An 8,715-nucleotide genomic window follows, 5' to 3' on the forward strand; every position below is an offset into this window, starting at 1 on the left:
CAGAACCACCTACTCTACTTAAAAAAGAAAAAGAAAAAAATTCTTCTTTTTTTGCATTATTGTATTAGTACTGTATATTTTCTCATTTGTTGACAAGTCCACCTTTCCAGATAAGATTATCTGTGTTAATCTGATTCCGGCTCTTGAACAGGATATCAGCTCACACTCCTCCTACACAATAATATTTAACCCACTTTCCAAATGATGCCGTTGTAAAAGTTCAACTTTTCCACAGTGGAAATTTCCCGTTGGTCATCAAAGTTTGTGTCGCTACTTTTAGCTCTTCCATGTCCTTCGTCGAATATTAGACTTGTAGTCAGTAGTAATTTTTAAACAATTTAGATCAATAGATTAAGTGTCTTTTAAACTGTAGGACTAATATCTGATTTCAAGTGCTGTAAATAAGAGCGCAGGAAGAATACGAGGTGATCATAAGATCAGGGGAAAACCCAACATGATAAAACATTTGCATTAGCAATAATGACTTTGTTTGGAATTATTGCTATTCCAAACAAAGGCATTGCAGGAAAGCAGTTCAGGATTTAAACCCAAGTTTGGCCACCAGGTATTCATATTATACAGTTATTTTGTTTCTAATCACACACTATCCAATAAAAGGCACATGAATATAGAAAATAGCAAACCCTGTGATTTCATATCATGCTATATTAATATTGTTAAGAAAAGAAGGGAAATGCACTGAAGTTTCATTTATGTAATTGGTCGTGCTTTGTTGTTTTCATACATAGGAGGTGGAAATAAAAAAATTAGCTGCAATAATTTATGTTATTTAGCCTGTCACAAGTGTAAAAAATTGGGGTTCACTTTTCATATTTGTCATATTTCAATTCTAATTCAAAAACACTTTATTCATCCCAATGGGAAATTAAATGTAGATGTAACTCATTAATTCTTCAAAGAGTTATTGTTAATGGTGATGGCTGTTGGAAGGAAAGATCTCCTACTGTTAAGTGAAGTTTCACAAATCAGAAAAAAGTTTCACAAATCATAAACATGGTTTTAAATAGTTTATGTTTGAAGAGTCTAGGTCAGGGTGCCCAAAGTGGGTCCTCGAGGGCCGACGTCCTGCATGTTGTAGTTCTCTCCCTGGTGGCAGTAACAACCTTCTCAACATGTCAATGTTCTTCTTAGGCCTTCTAACGAGCCATCATTGGATCCAGGTGCGTTAAACCAGGGAGAGAACTAAAACATGCAGGATGCCGGCCCTCAAGGACCCACTTTGGGCCCCCTGGTCTAGGTGTTGTCGTTTTTAAACTAGAGTCAATTAAAGATGAGGAAGGTAGTGAAAAATTAGGTGGAATCGCCCTTTAGCCATTTCCCGAATTGGAAGCTAGAATTGGAAACCAACTTCAGCTTCATTCAACCAGAGCATTATTGGTCTGGAGGTTCCTTCAGTCTTTGTACTGTTTGTTATTTGAACCTTTCGTTAGCAAAGTATTTGTGTTATTTAGGAACATCTTTCTCTGTGGAACACAACCCAAAAGCTCAGTTAATTATGCAAATCTTTTTAGTTACAGTGTGAGGAATCTTCTAACGAAGGTTTGCAAAGGCAGAACAGCAGTCTGTGGATGTTCTCTGAAAATAATAAATATTTCTGTTCGTTCTAGTTCCAGTTGTTAAATCATGGGGAGGGCTTCATTAATATTCAAATAAGTAAGTAAGTAAAAAAATAAAAAATATTGTCAGTGTAGTATGTGTCCTTGTTCATTACATTGGATTTAAATAAACGTTATTTTAGAATCCAATGAGAACCAAATTATTTTTATTGTGTCCTGATAGCTTTTAACTGAGCGTGTAATTTTGTTTCATCATCAATGCGAGTTATTTTTAAAAATAATAATCTAACAAACAAATATAACACTTTATTTAACGGAGGACGCACTAAGAATAGCAACACAACAAACTTTGATGACCCTGAAAGGAAAATTCCCGCAGCGTAAAATTTGAGCTTTTACAACAGCATCAAATATTATAGTGGAGGAACATTATAATCTCACCTACATTGTTGTACAACTTGTTTGTCCACGTCTGTCCCGAACGTTAAAGACTTTCACACGGAGATAAAATCCGATGACCTGTTCCGGAGCTAACCTGAGTCTGACTGACACAGATACACTGCCTGGCCAAAAAAAAAGTCGCCACCTGGATTTAACTAAGTAAATAGGTACAAGCCTCCTATTGGATAAGTACTGTATAGGCGATTATCTTTCAGCTGGCAACAAGTTATTTAACCCCAGCTGATGCAATGAGTAACTCCTCATTTCTTAAACAACCATGGCAAAAGACACATCCTGTGGTTGTGGAAAAGACGTTAGTCTGTTTAAGAAGGGTCAAATCATTGGCATGCATCAAGCAGAGAAAACATCTAAGGAGATTGCAGAAACTACTAGAATTGGGTTAAGAACTGTCCAACGCATCATTAAAAACTGGAAGGATGGTGAGGAACCATCGTCTTCCAGGAAGAAATGTGGTCGGAAAAAAATCCTGAATGATCGTGATCGGCGATTACTTAAACGTTTGGTCAAATCAAATCGAAGAAAAACAACAGCAGAACTCAGGAGTATGTTTAATTGTGAACGCAAAAGCATTTCCACACGCACAATGCGAAGGGAACTCAAGGGGTTGGGATTGAACAGCTGTGTAGCCGTAAGAAAACCTCTAATCAGTAAGGCTAACCAGAAAAAAAGGCTTCAGTTTGCTAGGGAGCATAAAGATTGGACTCTGGAGGAATGGAAGAGGGTCATGTGGTCTGATGAGTCCAGATTTACCCTGTTCCAGAGTGATGGGCGCATCAGGGTAAGAAGAGAGGCAGGTGAAGTGATGCACCCATCATGCCTAGTGCCTACTGTACAAGCCTGTGGGGGCAGTGCTATGATCTGGGGTTGCTGCAATTGGTCAGGTCTAGGTTCAGCAACATTGTGTGCCCAAAGAATGAGGTCAGCTGACTACCTGAATATACTGAATGACCAGGTTATTCCATCAATGGATTTTGTCTTCCCAAATGGAACGGGCATATTCCAAGATGACAATGCCAGGATTCATGGGGCTCACATTGTGAAAGAGTGGTTCAGGGAGCATGAGACATCTTTTTCACACATGGACTGGCCACCACAGAGTCCAGACCTTAACCCCATTGAGAATCTTTGGGATGTGCTGGAGAAGGCTTTGCGCAGTGGTCAGACTCTCCCATCATCAATACAAGATCTTGGTGAAAGATTAATGCAACACTGGATGGAAATAAATCTTGTGACACTGCAGAAGCTTATTGAAACAATGCCACAGCGAATGCGGGCTGTAATCAAAGCTAAAGGCGGTCCAACAAAATATTAGAGAGTGTGACCATTTTTTGGTGGCGACTTTTTTTTTGGCCAGGCAGTGTATAAAAGGTCAAACCTTAATGTATTATCCCCCCTGATGATGCATTACATGCTAATGTATCACAATTTCTACTACTATAAATAGAGATTTCGATGAAACAGGTTTATTATTTTACCTGAAACATTCTACCAGTATTCAAAGCTGCCCTTTTAGTTATCCACAATCATTTTTCTACTTCAGGGCTTCACTATTGCATATCTCTAGGTATCTTTTTGTGCATAATAGTTTGTTCCTCTATATTTAACACTTTTATTTCTGCTGCTGCTTTTTGTTATTTGATCAGTAAACCTATTTCCAGTAGAGACCTCATTGGTACCTATTGTGTTAGCTACACACTAACAAACTGCTAGGTTAGCTGGCAGTTGTTTTGCTTATAGAAGATCTATTAGCAAAGGGGCGTTTTGTTACTGTTTTACCTGTAAATATGGTCAAATTTATCAAGGTAAAACACCACTAGATGGCCACAGTTATCTCTTCTTGCTTAGTTAAAAATGACCATCCTGAAATTAAACCAAAATCTCAAATCCTCTCATTTAAATATACATTTATAAATGTAATGATTTATAAATGTATATTTAAATATAAATTAAATATATATCAATTAATTGATATCAATTAAAACTTTCCATATTATTTCATTACTCATAAATCATTTGCTTACTTAAACAACCCACTCTAAGGAGGAAATTGTTTCCTGAATTTAGGAAACTAAAACTACATCAAAATCCTGCGTTATGCGATGATAATGACTTCTCTACAACTTCCTATAACCTGTTTCCAAGCAAAACCCAAAGGTTTAAAAAGCCTATTTCTATGTTCCTTAGGAAAAAGGTTCATTGGATCCTTTGCGATTTTAGATTTCACAATTTATGTTTAAGGTTACTCCACTAGCCTGAGTTATCTCTATTGTCAGATGGACCACAAAACAAACCCACTCCCCCCTTCATGAACCTCCTCTCACCTCTTGCAGGGGCAGGAAAAAGAGCTGATAAGGATTTCAAGAGAAACTCCTAATTCTTCTGCTGCTTCATTAGCATTTGGCTCTTGTATCATGAGATATGTTTTAGTTTCATCTCATTTTAAAATTTGGGAGTCTTCTGTTGCTTTACTTCTAAAGTTGTAACTTTTTTATCATGCATTAGTGTTTTGCCAGGGGGCTTCATATGGTGGTCAGTTGGACCTGGTGGGGGTCGGAGTTGCAGCACCGCTGCAGCTTCTGCCTGTTCTCCCCTGCTGAGCTGCTGTGAGCAGGAGTTGCAACTCCTCCCTGGTGCTTCATTGTTCTCTAGTCTAAATAAACATACTTGTTGCTTCCTCCTGCTTATTTTTATTTGCAACATTCTCTTCTTTCTGTAGTTGCTTTTAATCATGTCTTATTACAGTTTAGTGTTGATTCTCTACAAGTAGCTCCTCATGCACCAGTGTCACACAAAAAGATCTTTTTCCCAATAACCAATAGTTATTTCAGGCTTAATGTTAACCATTGATAGCAAATTGTGTAAATTTAGCAAAACTTCCTTTGTTTGATCAATTTCCATTTCATTCACTTCATCTCATTTGGGATGCGATGTCTCATTATAAGACTCTGGTTCACTCAGAGCTGATTCTAATTATACTCAGGCGTTTTGTTTTTCAGGACAGTTTCTGGCCAAATGTCCTTCTTTTCCACAACACCCTGAATTATTTGATCTTAGATTTCCTCTTCTCCCTCTAAAACCTCCTTTTTATAAAATATTCCTGCTGAAGCTTTTTTTTAATGTTTACTACCTTCTCAGCATGGAGGGAAATAATTCACATACTCACCTAATGTTCCAGTTCCCAATTCTATATAAATGATTTACTCATATTAACCCATAATTTACTATCCATTTGTTCAGAAGTTTTTATTTTCACAGGGTTCTGCCTTTCAATAACTGTCCAATCTTTACACTGCAGTTCATCTTTTGGTTCACACTTACTGCTGTTTTACCCATTTTGAACAATTTAGTCCAGTTCATCAACACATAGGATGTTCTAAAACTGGGATTTTTATAGCGGGGTAACAATTTAAAAAAATACCAATTGTAGTAATTCTCATTAAAATATTTCTGAAACCAAACTGAAAAAAGAAGTAAGTTTATAAACAGTGTACAGAAACAATAAACCCCAGAAAAAAACACTAAAGTAAAAGCAAAACCGTAATAAAAATAAAAAGCCCAAGAAACTCAAAACAAAAAACAACAGTAACAGAAGTTGTACCCCTATGGTCTGGAAAGTGCTCTCTTCACAGGTCCAAGCTTCTAGTTGTTCACTAATCAAAGCGACACTTGAGTTTCCAGACTCAACTGTCTCCCCTGAGGGAAGATTGGAGGAATCCTTCTCTATGTCAGTGGTCTGGGCAGCACTCGGTACCTGGATCCAGCAATCAATGGGGGCCTGTGTCCCATCGGTTTGTGCTGCCTTGGTCAAAGCCAAACTTGAGTTCTCAGACTCAACTGTCTCTTTCTCTGAGGGAAGATTGGAGGAATCCTTCCCTCGGACAGTTTCCTGAATAGCTTCTTGGATCCAGGAACCAACTGCCACCTGGCACCAATCTTCTATTGCTCCGTTTGACAAAACAGCACTTGAGTTCTCAGATTCAAGTGTTTCTTTCTCTGAGGGAAGATTGGAGGAATCCTTCCCTCGGACAGTTTCCTGAATAGCTTCGTGGATCCAGGTATCAACTGCCGCATGGCACCAATATATTGCTGCGTTTGACAAACTAGCACTTGAGTTTCCAGACTCAACTGTTTCTTTCTCTGAGGGAAGATTGGAGAAATCCTTCCCTATATCAGTGGTCTGGACAGCGCTCTTTTCATGGGTCCAGTCTTCTTGTGCCGTCTTCGTCCGAGCAAAAGTTGAGCCTTCGGATTCAACTTCGGGGTCCATACCAGCCGGTGAAGGACCAAAAGGAAAAGCACAAAAATCATCGTGCTCAGAGAAGCAAGCTTCCCCAGCCGGGGAAGCTTGCTTCTGTGGCGAGGAAGGCTCCTCTAAAACTTCCCCAACCGGGGAAGGTTCAAAATGAAACGCATCAAGATCATCATTCTGGGAGAAGCAAGCTTCCCCAGCTGGGAAAGCTTGCTTTTGTGGCGAGGAAGGCTCCTCTAAAACTTCCCCAACCGGGGAAGGTTCAAAAAGGAACGCATCGAAATCATCATACTGGGAGAAGCAAGCTTCCCCAGCCGGAGAAGCTTGCTTCCCAGTCAGGGAAGGTTCGCAAGGAACCTCCGCAGTGGAGGAAGGTTCAAAAAGGAATGCATCGAAATCATCGTATGCAGACTCAGTTCTCTCGTCCTTAGAGACACTTTCGTCTGAATCGCTACCAGGAAAGATTTTGTCAAAAACCTTCTGCATTCTGGTGCTAACCAAATATCCAAGTCCAAAACCCAGGGGAAAAAACACGCCAACTAAAATCCTGTTCATAATGAAAAGCTTTGCTAGACACAGTGTTGAAGTTCGAAGAGCTGACTGAATATGAACTGATGATTTGAAATACAAGCCCTCATAACCTCAGAAGTTCTTTGATCGTTTGACCACATCACAGATGAGGTCATAGCTACAATGAGGTCACAGTAGTTCTGAGGCAATGTCTCGTTTCTGCTCGTTTCTATGGAAACGCTCAGATCAGTTCCACATGACCCAAAAAATAGACCCTTTGCAACTGTGTCACTTAATCATTCGAGGTACCATGACAGACGTTGGAAGTGAGGACGGGAGTATGGAACAGAGCGACGAATAGTTTTTAAAAGTTGTTTGGAGTCTGTGGTTTTTTTTATTGTTTAAAAAACTTAATAGCTATGATAGCTGTTTAGTTAAGGTTTCCAGCAAAAAGGTGTGAAAATCTGTTAAGTATTTAGCGATTTATGATGAATTAAATGCGCTGATACTTCACTAACATAGCACCGAGTGGAGCGGGTCGCTCTAAGATGGCGGCTCTATGTGACGTCAGCGACAATAGGCCGGAGCGGTCCGTATGCCTCTGGTTTCTTTGCCTGCTTCTTTGCTGTTTGGACATTTTCTGCTCTATTTTTCAGCTCGCAGCCGGTTCTGGTTTTAGTTCTAATAGTTCATGTAGTGAAAACAAACAAACTTAGAGTTGTTCGAGTTCTCCAGAGCCGAGCATGAACGGTGAAGAATTAGCACTTGGCTCAGTTCACTTTCAAACTACTTTGGTAGTTGTTTATAAAAAAGTACATAAAAACACTATGTTGTTGGTAAAGAAACTAACAGACTGCTTCTGACAGGAAGGTGAAACCCATAATAGCCTAGTTAGCTTACCTGACTTTCCACCGTGTTTTCCTCTTCATGGCAGATTCCTCTCCTGCCTCTCAGCAGGTTTTCACCTCAGCTCAAATTAAAAATGGTGCTTAATTTCCCAAAATGGTCTTATATTGTTTTATCTTAAATTTTGGGGGGAGTTTTTATCGTTAAAAAGCTCCTGTGCTGCTTCTTCGGGTCATTTAAGTTTAATCAGTTCGGCCTATTTTGAGCTTTTAGAACGAGCCGTTTTAAGACTTCTTGTTACTTTAAATGCAACTAAGCTGCCGCTAGCTACGTCCCCATCATGTTTACACACATTTGAAAATGGCCGCAAACTGATGCGCAATTATACAGCTGTACAGCTTTGAAAAGCAGAAGTAGAGCCTCCTGCACAACCAACAAGAATGCAGCACGTGGTTTCTGGATTGTAAGTCAACAACCAAACACTTGTCTTTTGTACAGCGATAAAATCAGCTGAATAAAGTCCTCCTCCCAAGTCTTGACCGGTCCCCGGTAATACAAAGGTTGGGGACCGCCGCTCTAGAGATTTGCAATGATTTCCACATTTTCCTTTTCACATAGAATCCACTTTGTAATATTTATGTGTCTGCATTGAAATGAATCAGATGCAGTTTGATTCATTTTACCTTATGAATTGTAAATGATCAGCTTATTATGAAATTTTAGTGATTCTTTTTGACAATCTGTTCTAAATTTCTTTGATATGGGACAAGATATAGGACATAACGTTCTGCATCACCTTCGTTTACTTATGCTTATATGTGAAAATGATAACTTCATCATAAACGGCTTTAAAATGTTGACGTTTGACATAAATCCTTCTGATGAAAACTAACAAATATTCTTGCAAGTAGCATGTTTTTATTGATTAATTGGGAAGATCTATGTGTTTCTGAAAAAAGCACACTATACAGTACATTAACTGTGGCAATTGGAATGTTCAGGCATAACATTATGACCACTGAACGCCGACGTTAGTAACACTGATTTTACCGCATCAGTGCAGCTTGTAGT

The sequence above is a fragment of the Xiphophorus hellerii genome, chromosome 17, assembly GCF_003331165.1.
Source record: "Xiphophorus hellerii strain 12219 chromosome 17, Xiphophorus_hellerii-4.1, whole genome shotgun sequence".
NCBI lineage: Eukaryota > Metazoa > Chordata > Actinopteri > Cyprinodontiformes > Poeciliidae > Xiphophorus > Xiphophorus hellerii.